Source organism: Camellia sinensis, chromosome 13, assembly GCF_055761805.1.
Source record: "Camellia sinensis isolate YWXY chromosome 13, ASM5576180v1, whole genome shotgun sequence".
NCBI lineage: Eukaryota > Viridiplantae > Streptophyta > Magnoliopsida > Ericales > Theaceae > Camellia > Camellia sinensis.
The window spans coordinates 54,948,029-54,960,914 of NC_138973.1; the positions used below are offsets into that span (position 1 = coordinate 54,948,029).

The 12,886-nt window shown below is 37.2% G+C and overlaps 1 long non-coding RNA gene across 2 annotated transcripts; it reads left to right on the top strand.

Annotated features, from left to right (window-relative positions):
- Window positions 1-2,973: 2,973 nt before the first annotated feature.
- On the top strand, window positions 2,974-9,229 carry LOC114311692 (uncharacterized). Of its 2 annotated transcripts, none has more exons than XR_014347973.1 (9): window positions 2,974-3,273; window positions 3,350-3,491; window positions 5,095-5,193; window positions 5,469-5,619; window positions 5,742-5,842; window positions 5,964-5,999; window positions 7,372-7,516; window positions 8,044-8,194; window positions 9,103-9,229. It is a non-coding gene; the product is annotated as an uncharacterized LOC114311692 (long non-coding RNA). The 2 variants fall into 2 exon arrangements; XR_014347974.1 differs by having other exon boundaries at window positions 2,975-3,273; window positions 3,408-3,491.
- The last annotated feature ends 3,657 nt before the right edge of the window (window positions 9,230-12,886 follow it).

Genomic DNA, 12,886 nt, shown 5'->3' on the forward strand with positions numbered 1-12,886 from the left:
ATTTGATGAATTTATCTTTTCACAAAAGGTATAAGTGACTTGCGAAAAAGCTTTAAGTTGGCCTTCCACAAACGGTGTAAGTTCGAAGAAAATGTATAAATTTTATGCCAAAAATTCTTACACAAAAGGAGTAACTTTTCAAAAAAAATATAAGCACTTCCACCAAAAGGTATAAGTTTAGGGAAAATGTGTAAATTTGATGAATTTATTTTTCCACAAAAGGTATAACTGATCGACAGACTGAGATCGACAGACATAGAGACCGTTTTTAATATAGAGCAACGGACAGAGAGATAGAGAGAGAGAGAGAGAGATAGACTGAGCTCAACAGACATAGAGACCTGGATGGACACTGATCGACAGAGGGACCGAAATCGACAGAGATCGACAGAGAAGAGACCCACATAGACACCGACAGACCAAGATCGCTGGAGACAGACCGAGATAAACAGGGATCGACAGAGAGAGACCGACATCGACACAGAGAGACCAAGATCGATAGCCAATCTTTCAAAAACCTTTGATTTGCGGCAGCGGTGCCAGTGGAGGTGCCGATCTCAGATGGCTGTGAGCACCGGAGCCCACCGACGCTTGGGTGGTCAGCGGGGGTCACGACCCTTTGATTTGTTCAGTGGTTGTCTCAATTGGGTTTATGAACACTTCGAAATGTTACTCCTTCTGTGTTTACTACTTTCAGATGAACATATGTTACTCCTGTGTTTACGAACATTTTGAAATGAACCCTTTGGTACTCCTTTTCTGGTTATCAACGCTTTGAAATGTTACTCCTTCATACTTTTCGTGAAAATGTTTACACCATTTTTGAAAAGTTACTGCTTTTGTGTAAGAATTGTTGGCATGAGATTTATACTTTTTCTTCGAACTTACACCTTTTGTGAAAGGCCAACTTAAACCTATTTCGAAAGTCACTTATACCTTTTGTGAAAAAAAAAATTCATCAAATTTACACCTTTTTCTTAAGCTTATACCTTTTCGTGGAAGTGCATATATATTTTTTTAAAAGTTACTCCTTTTGTGTAAGAATTTTTGGCATAACATTTATACTTTTGTGGTTATATACTCTTTCAAAACAGGAGTAAGTTTGAAGAAAAGAAAGTATAAATCTTATGAGAAAAATTATTTCATAAAAGGAGTTACTTTTCAAAAAAAATATAAGCAGTTCCACGAAAAGGTATAAGCTGAAGCAAAAGGTGTAAATTTGATGAATTTATTTTTTCACAAAAGGTATAAGTGACTTCCGAAAAGCTTTAAGTTGGGCTTCCACAAAAGGTGTATGTTCGAAGCAAAAGGTATAAATCTTATGCCAAAAATTCTTACACAAAAGGAGTAAGTGTTCATAAAAGGTGTAAATGATTTATACTTTTCAGTAATCAGTTACGCCTTTTTCTGAAATTCCTTACGCCTTTCTTGAAAACTTATACTTTTCTTGTGACCATTTACACCTTTAATCATATAATATATTATTTTATTAATTTACCTGGAAAGTGACCTGCTTAGCAGGTCACCAATGTGTAAGTTTCCAAATATTTTGATATAACCCAATACATATAAATGTATAAATGCAAAATAGAAGGGTGTAAGTGCCTTGCATACCATATGCAAGGCACACATGAGAAAAGTCCGTCAAGATAATCTCCATTATAACTCCTTGGGAGTAGTCCATTCCACTGGCTAGTGTATGTACAGGAGTTGTCTGCAAACATTAAAAAAAAAGAAAAAAAAAACCTAATTAGGAACCGGACAAAAATAATTACAAATGTTTTTTTCTGAGTAAAAAACACAGCAAAAGTTACACCTTACAAAAAATTCTCATATTTTTATAATTATTTGACTTACCAATCCTCCAGTAAGATACTTAAGTAGAGCACAAGCAGCTGCAAAAGCTAAGAGTTGATCGATCCAGTAGAGAATCGACCTGAATACGGTGATGTGACCGCCAACACAGAGGCCGAGCGTAACTGCCGGATTAAGATGACCGCCGGAGATACGGGAACCCGCCGATATCATCACCGCAACCACCAGTGCATGAGCCATGGCCACGAAAAACAAGCCCACTAGAGAATCTCCACCTAACTTATCTGTTCAAAAAAAGGCAAAACAATTTTCATAGCCCACCCAAAAAGCATAATCCCTGAACGTTGGTGTAATGTTGTACATAAATAAATTTTTCATTTAGTTTTTTAATCACTAGACATAAAGTGATGGGTTTCTATCTATTGATATAAAAATCAAAAAATAAAAAAACTCAGCCACGAAACTCTCACAAACATAGGAACTGAATTCTGAAGGGTAATAACATAACATGTCTGCAATTTTATCCCAATGCAATCTAAAAGTTGAAGTCTCCATAATTATCATTACCATATTCTAGAAAAATGATTTGTAAGTCGAAATTCAAGGTAGAGAGTGCTAGCACACTCTTAGTCCAAACCAAGCATACTATCAACTGATCTTGGCTTGAATTTTGATTTAAAAATCAACAATCATTTTCTCATTAATAAAAATTGTATGGTATGGAATGAATTACCGCCAGCCATGGCGGAACCAACGCCGGCAAACGCAAATAGGAAAGTGCAAATGAACTCAACAATGAGGGTGGATGCAGTCAATCTGTGTGGCCTCTCGGCCGGTTCCTAACGCGATCTTCACCATTTATGACTCTAGCTGATCGGAAAACTGATCACCGGAGGTTTTCTACTCTCAAAAAAATGGGAAAAGCCCAGAAGATTGGCTTTGGTTTGCTTTTGGTTTGGCTTCTTGTGATATAGGACCATTTATATATTGTTACAAAGTGAAATGAGGTGGATGGCATGGCATGCTATGGTGCCAAAAAATTATTGTAATGGTGCAATGACCAAGGTACCCGTCGACTTCACTACAGGAAATATCTGTTTTGGAGGCGTATATTTAACGGCGTTTTTGAAAACGCCACCATTAATCATATTTAACGGCGTTTAATAAACGTCGTATTTTTCTCTAATCAAAACGACACCGTTTCAATAATACAAGACGTTTTTAAACGCCGTGGAATGGGTTTTGTCCATCGCGCTCCCTCTCTCCTGTTTTACCTTTATTTTAAGCAACAATGAAACTCTCGCGCTCTCACTCTCACTCTCGCTCTCTCTCTCTCTCTCTTTCTCTCTCTCTCGCCCTCTCTGCGCTGTCTAAGATCTTTCAAAATCGAAGTCACAGCCATTTCGAAGATCTTACATCGGTGATTCATCAGAGCCATTTCAAAATCGATTCAGATCGGTGAGCTACTCTCTCTCCCCCTCTCTCCCTCTGTGTGTGTGTGCTGTCTAAACCCTAGTTATCTTTGTCAGTTCAGCTCTGTGATTCAGAGATTCAGCAAAACAGATCGGTGAACCTTTTTTTCTTGGTCTCAGCGAAACAGATCGGTGATTCATCAGAGCGATTTCAAAGCTCTCTCTCGAAATCGAAATCGAATTTCATCTCAGCGATTCAGATCGGTGAGCTCCATTGTCTCTGTCTCTATCTCTCTCTCTCTCTCTCAAGCTGAACTGATATTGTGCTTGATTTGTGTATGTCATAACCAAAAATATGGTGTGCCTAACAATTTCTTCTTGATGATGTCGGTTTCGACTATAATATCACTTATTTGTTAGATTGAAGTACATTAGTTCGCCCAAAACCATACGAAATTCATCCTCGGAACTGAACTAAGATAATCACAAGAACAGTTATGTCTCTCATATTGTTATTCTATACATTGAACTAGATTGGGGGAATATGATATATTAGCTTTCAGTTTTTGATTTAGCAGAAATCATTTTGAATTTTTGACTGTTAGAAATCGAGGCTTATTAACTTTTTAAATGATAATGAAGCATGCAAATTAATACCTCCAACAATGAAATAAACCATTTTTCTAAAAATGTTTCAGTTACATTTATATTTTATCAGTATTATTGTCATCTTCAGTGATGATATAAATCTCCTAGAAGGAATTTGTTCTCCAGGAACGCATAGATTACACATTTTGAAGAACAAAGTGTATGTGTTCTAGGTTGATTATAATATGAAATTAAAGTGAATATCATTATAATTTTATCAATGCGTTTTTACAGTTATGACTAGCCCATTATGTAAGTTGCCAATCTTACAAGGACACAAATGAAATTTGGTTGCAGTCTTACATTACTGCCCTTGGGTCTGTGATGTTCTGTCATCCCTGAAGCAGTGTTAAAATTTTCGGATCGTTGTTTTTTGGTGTGGTCCTTAGCTTAGGGCTTCGGTAGTTATGCCTGTGGAACATCCTTAGAATAGAGGTCTTATCGTTTCCATGTTGAAACCAACAGTAAAAAAACTGATGAGTGTCTGAGAATAGGATTCACCTGCTTTGAGGACTGTTTGCACCTTTTCCCTCCAGAAATGTTCTCTGGAAGGTTTACTGCTATGCAAGTTGTCTGGTTATGTATCCTGGACATTTCCATGTTGAAACCAACCGTAAAAAAACTCAAAAAAATGTCCTCACAGTGAAATTTTTTTTTTTTTGTTGTGCTTATGAGAATGTTTACTGCTATGCAAGTTGTCTGGTTATGTATCCTGGACATTTCTGGGCTATACTTTGTTAGAATCATCAGTAAGGTGCTGATCTTTATTAACTATTTAAAAATACTTGTAATTTTTCATTACTACAAATTATTTAGCAGATAACATTGAAGTATTGAACAGAAATTACACTCTTTTTAATCTATCTTCACTTCACTAGCTTTCCCAATTTTCTTATTGGCTTCCATACCTCCAACTTTTGGTTGGAATATCCCTCCATCCATATCTTTGTGATTCGATTTGATGATTATTGTCATACTTCTGTAATGATATATATATATATATATATATTGCTTTCTTTTATTATCCTTGTAGATCTGAAATTCATGAAAAGATGCATTTTTTACTGTAGATGCATTTTTGACTGTATATTAAGAAAAGTGTGCCTGCATTTTATGTTGGTTTCCCTGGTAATATTTATTTGCACGTGTTCTTTAGGATTTTTGGTCTCATTCCCTTGCATTGCTGAATGCTGACATATATCTTATTTCCATTGTCCAGAAACTGTGCCGATTAGAACCGTGAATAGGCAGTGTTCTTCTGGTCTTCCGGCAGTTGCTAATGTAGCTGCAACTATTAAAGCTGGATTTTATGATATTGGTAAGGGTCATCTATTATTGGAAAATGGCTTGGATATATGTCAGCAATCTTGATGCCTCATCTGTTCTTTATTTATTTTTTAAAATATATGATCTGTCAATTTGTTTATTTTCTAATGTTGTCACACTACTCGCTCTCTCTGTCTCTCTCAATTCACTATTTGTGCTTGGAATGCATGAGAATGGCAGTGGAGAACTTAACTAGGTGACCTGCCCCAACCCAACACATATCTATTTACATATATAGTTATGGTCTGGTTAATATTACTTTTTCAGAACCAGGATTGGCTCATGGTCTGGGCTGTGATGTGGATGCTTTTCAATATGATCAAGTTTCGTAAGCCTTGCACGACTTGAGATAACATGATGGTAGCAAAGCAAAGCAACAACTTTGATCCTCGTGCTGCTGCTGCTAATTTCCCTTCAGGTAATGGACTTTCTAATTTTACCATCAGATTCTCAAGTATTCATCACTGTTGTTTAGCTGGCTCTCGGATGTGCTTACAGCTTGAAAGTGCAAATAACATTTTAAAAAATTGGACATGTCAGGTGTGCAAGCATATTTGGCTGGGCTTACACTCGCATTAGCCGTTTCACCTTGCAGCACTGCTGTGCTGGCAACCCTGCTTGGATATGTAGCTGCATCCAAGGTACTTTTAAATGTTTATTGATTTCAATTTCCATCTGAATTATTACCTTTTCAGACTGCTTTATACTGATCGTCTAATCTAATTTTTTCTATCATCTCTTTTTGTTGATGTGGTCATCTAGGGTGATGCTTGATGGTGGTAGACTCTCCATTAGCAGGTAGTAATAACTCTTAAGGTGCATGGTTCTTTTGTGATGCGCTTGTTTTATTAATAACTCTGCGAGTGCATGGTTATTTTGTTGATGCAATTGTTGCAGTAAGATATTTATGATAAAGATGTGCTGATGTTTTTGTAATTTTAAAAAAAAAGTATAAATGGGAATATTAGGATGCATAATTTACAAATTTCATTTCCAGTTTTCTTTGGTTTTGTGGTAGTAAAATTGGAACATAATATGTAACTCTGAATCATACGATATCCTACTATATTGCCACTCAATTTCGACAGATATCTACTAATCTTGCAAGAAATAGTTGAGTTTTTGTAATGTTGATTGTTGTGAAATTTTCTATTTCATTGTGTACTTTTGTACTAATAGATAAATTGCAATGACTAAAATCATAATTTCTTTTTTTTAATGTACTCAACTTGAAAAGGGATTTTTAGAGTATCGCACCTGAAGAGGAAATGATCAGGTCCAACTGCAATATCGTTGTCTAGCTATGTGAACTAATGGTGAAATGTGGCTTTCAATGAATGCCATACTTTCTTCTTTTCATGCCTTTCATTGTCTTGATTTGATTTTTTTTTTTTTTTCTTTTTAAAGTTTTGTGTTACTCTAATTGTAGTAGTTATTTTATGCTATTTGCTTGAATGAAAATGAAGATATAATTAAAATTTATTAGTTTCTACATTTTTAAGAGTATCCCTTTTGTAGAACTTTTAGGAATGTTGTAGAGTATTCAATGAAAACAAAGGCACAAAAAATGCATGGAGAAAAGATTACCACATCTGTGTGATATCCTTTCAATTTGGTGAAATCTATGGAACTTGTACATTTGCTCATCTTAGTTTTGTACTACAGAATAAGGGGGAAAAAACACTCTTGTACTTAGAAAATTGAGCATTAATGTTGAATCCTCTTCAACTTAACACGTAGACAAAAATTGTGCATTTCATATATCTTGTATCAGAATTTTGGCTAGAATTTTGAAGCTATTGTTATGCTTTTTTGATTGAGATTTTATCATATTGGATTTAACTATTAAGTAATATTTGTGTGTTATGACTTCTTAACATGTTTTAGAAAGAGTTGAGCTTTGTTTGCTTAGCTTTCATGTTTAAGGCATCCTCCATAAAGTGATGTGCTACCGGTGCTGTTGTAAAACATTTTTATAAATGAATGATTGTTTGACAAGATAATATATATTGCTGCTGCTAAGTATGGATTTTGTACAAAGGGAATTAACATTGGCAAATATTGTCTCATATTTTACTCATCATTATTATGAATTTTTTTTTTCCCCTCATAGGTCTCATGAATGATTTTGAAGAAAGATCAAAGTTTTGATTAATATGTTAATGTATAGGACACCCAGAAGGAGAAGAAGAAGAATTCGGTGTTGGAACAAAGTTTTATGATGGGAATGATTTCGCTTCTTTCAATTATTCAAATGAAAACCAGCAGCAGAGCAAAACCAATTCTCTCGACATGACATGGCCTTAAAGTTACAGGTTGCTCTCTCTTTTTTTATTTTCTTTTCTTTGTTCAGTTTCATGTATGTCTTAGCTAGTGATACAGATTCTTGTTGTTTGTTTCCTGTGTTTCTTCAATTAATGTGATCTGCTTTGTTCCTTCAGAAAAGACATAAATGGTGAAATGTTTTTGACTTGAATACTCTTTAAGCTCTTGCAATGCTTATATAGTTGAAGAAAGTGAAAAAACCAGAACAAAATTGTAATAATTGGGATAAGATCTAGATCCACATTTGATTATGGTGAAAGTGAAACAGTGGATGAATTTGATTTTGACTTGACTATATAAATTCTCAGATAAGGTTAAATGTGCCCTGGAGTTTTTCTACTCTGATGTCATTAAATTAAATTATGCAAGAGGGTATTATTTTTTTCCCACTCTTGGCACGTCTTCACGTCATTGATTTACAAGTGTTTCTTAATATTCTTTTCTTTTCATTTTTATTGTCTAACGGTCAGGTATTGGTAGGAATAAAATAGTCATTATGAAAATTTGAAATTTGTAGGTTCCATCTGTGCATCTGAACAATGCTCTGTCCTAGTTTGTATGTTCAAACGCAGACATTGTGATCGTGTGCTGGGCAGAGCTTGTGGAGAATAAAGTCAAAGTGAGAGACTGGACAGAAGTGGATAGCGAATTGCTCAGTGTTAGAGCAGGTACCATCTGTGCATCTGAATCTACTTGATCTTGGAGCACAAGTGGTTTGTTTGTCCCATGGTTTTTTACCCTTTTGGGTTTTCCACGTTGAATAGTATCTCTTTGTGTGATTGCTTATTTCTATTTATTAATTGGCTCTTAACTCAGTAATATCTAGTAAATCTGCTAATTTTAAAGACTCCTGTTTAGTTTTTTAGAATTTGTTGATAGATAGTAAATTTTGATCATACCTACAAAGATATGATACAGAGCCCACCAGCCAAACACCACCAACAGACTACATGGTCTGCATCTGAACTCTAAAATTCTATCTGAAAGTGACGATTCTACCAGGTCTTGAGTCGTTTAACATCCTTTGTACCAGCAAACCTACTTCTGAGTTCTGATATCATGAGCATGATTCATGAGCAGAGTTTATTTTAATGACCAGTTAGGGTAACTCAGTTGACCGAAACTCCTATACCTTACTAGGAGGTCAAGGGTTCAAGTCTTGCCACATGCAAGACTCCCCCCCTCTCCAAGGCTATGGCCTCTGATGTACCCGAAAAAGAAGAGATTCTTTAAATAGTCACAATCAAACACTTAGGCTTTAAGGTTTGTAGATTATGGCTGGAGAAGCAACTCTGCAAACCATTCCACCAACAAATTCCAACCACTTGCTTGCTTTTAAGAGGCCACAGTTATTTTTATTTTTAATTTCTAAAAAGAATAAAAAAAATAAGACCACTGTTAAACCTAACCGGAGGCCACAACTCTTTTATGTAGGCGCACAAGAAAGGCAGGTGATCATGGGAATCCATTATCCTTCTGCTTAAAAACACTTGTGGAATCTAGATTTAATTCTCTTATATTCCTTCTTTCCAATTATTTTACCATCTTGAATTTACATTCGTATTTGTTGTTTCAGAGGTTATTTGGCACCAGAGTACGCAATAAGAGGGCAGTTGACACGTAAAGCAGATATATACAGTTTTGGCGTTCTCCTTGTGGAAATAGTTACTGGGAGATGCAACACAAATACACGATTACCTGTTTGTCACGACCCAAACCCGGCCCTATGGGTTTAGCACCGTAACCGGCCAGTAATCCGAGATTACCGAAGGCCTGCTTAACAGAAATACAGTAAGACAGAGTACAGGGCCTGGCGGAAGCCAATACAGTAAATAAATAGTGTCCATTGAGCTGTGACAGTCTGTATGCGAAAAGGCTTTTCATATATTCACACATAAACAGTACAGAACAGTATGTACAGTATTCACATCCATTCAACTAGGGACTCAACCCTACAGAACAGTACAGAAAACATTCCGTCTGTACAAAACAGTACGGTCTATACAAAACAGTAAAACAGTACAGAAGGGGGAAAAACAGACAAAACACCCCCAAGCCATAGCATGGCAACTCGGAACCTCGCAGTGAGGCACAAAGGCTGGCTTGACAAAACTGGAGTAACCCTGACGCCTCTAGCTGCGGTCTGGTGCCTGTACACCTACATATATATATGAGCAGTGAGCTAAAGCCCAGTGAATAACATAAAGCGTAAAGGGGTTTAGAATGAATGTCCTTACAGTATGAAAACAGTTCATTTCAATCAGTCATTCAGTTGTTCAGTACAGTAAACAGTCATATGTGGTACATCCATTAGCATAACAGTACAGTAGGTCTTGAAAGACCGAACAGTAATGATGGCCATCAGTCAGTAAACAGTAGTGGTTTCACAAGGAAACCGACAGAGATCTCTGTGACAGTAACAGTAACAGTAAACCGTAGATACTAAGGATGCCACAGTACAGTTCAGAAATAAAGGACATACATTCATTCAGTAAATAATACCAGTTCAGTAAACAGTTCAGTTCAGTATTCAGAAGATAATCAGTTGAACATATCTTTACACAATTGTTACTCACAGAGTTCTGGGCTACAGTGTGCTAGAGCGTGTCTCCCCAGTTGCCAACCCTACACAGTTCACAGGTTGAACACACTAAGCTACACAGTTGGGAAATATAATAACTTAATCCCTAATGCCTCGGTGTGTTCTACGTCTATATCCTCAACAAGATGCCTTAAACTAGGCCTAAGAATGCCTAGAATGGGATGAGGACGCACAGATGTACATTTAAAAGCATGTTCAGGATTTTCAGAAAAACAGAGTCCCGCTCGAGCTCAGGTTTCCCCGCTCGAGCGTACAGGCAAACAAAGGTACACGCTCGAGCGCAAACTTTCCCGCTCGAGCGTACTGTAAAAGTACTGGATGGGTGAAATCTCCGCTCGACGCCCGCTCGAGCTTGAGACATGACTCCGCTCGAGCGCCCAATCCTACGCTCGAGCGGACTGTAAAACAGTGCAAGATGCTGGAAGCTCGATTTTCCCGCTCGAGCGGCACTTCCCCCGCTCGAGCGGACAACTGAAATCTGGAAATCCCAGATTCGATCTCCAGGTCTAAAACCAAGCTCAAAAACATCAAAACCAATCCTCTTGGGCCCATTTTCTGGAAAACACTTAAAAACACATAGGATATCATGTTTCAAAGCTCAATTTTTAAGAAATCAAAGCCCAATGGTGTTTAATTCAAACCCAATTTCAAATCATTTTCAAGAACAATCTTCAAACATGACATGCATGATCTTAAATCGTTTTCAAAGCTTTAATGCTGTTTCAAAAGAGCTCAAACCTTCAAAGATAAGATGAACTCATGGAGTATGACCAAAAGATGGACATGCATGTGAGGTATGGTGAACTACCACCTCAAAACTTCAATATATGTACATGCATGCAACACTTAAGCTTCAATTGATGCTCTCAGGAGCCAATTCTTTTTCAAAACATGGTGAAATCATGGACTTAAACATGATTATGAACATGCATGTAACCTTTTGCCATGAAAACAACTCAAACATCTACAATACAAACATGCATGCATGAAATGAGCTTCAAATCAACAACAATGAACCAAAATATGACTTAGTTCTACAATGAAGCATGACTCATGCAAGAACTAGCTCAATTCACAAACAAGAGAGTAATTACTCTACCTTAGGTCTCCAATGCAAGGCTAGAGGCTCAAATTAGTGATCTACACTTCAATTACCAAGCAATTCCACCAACAAACTCGAACTCAACTCAATTCCCTCTCACTCTCTATTTCTCTCTCTCTCGTCGGTGCTGTGCTCAAGAATGAGCTAACAAAATGTGTATGTATGAATGTAATGAGATGAGCCAAGTAGTGGGCCACTCTAGTGGCAAAATGGTAAATAAGACCAACTATGCAATTTAACTCATTTTAATCTAATTCAATCATACCTAATCAGTTTTCAGATAATTATACTATAAAATCACATTAATTCTAAGGATCATTAAACATCAATCGATTCCGGATTCGGCCGCCGATAAGGCCTTCAATTAGCAGTCTAAACACTAAAATACGAACAGATCAAATAAACAATCAATAGATAGAATGCAGTTCAAACAGATGTATTCATTCAATTCAGTTTCAATTTCGGTCAGTCAGTTCAGTATTTTAATCAGTTCAATTATCAGTCATTATCAGTTCCATTTCGCAGTAGTCTATGATTAACGGTAATCATTCAGTCATTAATCAGTAAACAGTATGAGGGTTGTTACAGTCTCCCCTCCTTATAAAGAGTTTAGTCCTCTAAACTCGAGTTACCTTCATTCTGGAAGAAAACAGGATTCAGTGGAAACAGTTCAGGATATCGTTTGGCCATGTCATCTTCCCTTTCCCAAGTGGCATACACGCCACCATGGTTCTGCCAGTCAACTTTCACTAGCGGGATCTCTTTGTTCCTCAGTTTCTTGATTCGTCGGTTTACAATCTGTATGGGCCGTTCCTCGTAAGTGTAGTCATCACTCAACACTATCCGAGTAGGCTCAATCACATGGAAGGGATCCCGAAGATAGTCTCTTAACATAGAGATGTGGAAGACGTTATGCATGTGCTCCATTTCAGGAGGAAGCGCAACTTGATACGCCACCGGATTGATTTTCTCAATGATCTCGTATGGTCCGACGTATCTCGGTGCTAACTTGCCTTTGACTCCAAAACGAGTCTGGCCTTTCATTGGTGTCACTTTCACAAAAATGTGATCACCCACTTCATACTCTCTGTCCCGTCTTCTGACATCTGCATAACTTTTCTGTCTACTCTGTGCAGTTTTCAGTCTTTGCTGTATCAGTTTCACTTTCTCAGTTGTCTCATACACAATCTCGGGCCCAAGCAAAGGCCCATCTCCAACTTCTGCCCAGCAGATTGGAGATCTACATTTTCTGCCATACAATGCCTCAAAAGGCGCCATACCAATACTCGAATGGTAGCTGTTGTTGTAGGCGAATTCAGCTAAGGGCAAGTGACTTTCCCAGTTTCCCTGAAAATCAAGGACACACATTCTCAGTAAATCCTCCAGAGTTTGGATGGTCCTTTCTGATTGGCCATCTGTCTGAGGATGATAGGCACTACTCAGTCTCAGTTCAGTACCCAATGCAGTCTGTAGGCTTTGCCAAAACCTCGATGTAAACTTCGAATCCCTGTCAGAAACAATAGACACAGGCACTCCATGCAGTCTAACGATTTCATCAATATAGATGACAGCTAATTTGTCCGCATTATAAATCGTCTTGACAGGTAAGAAGTGAGCAGATTTGGTTAGTCTATCAACAATAACCCAAATTGAATC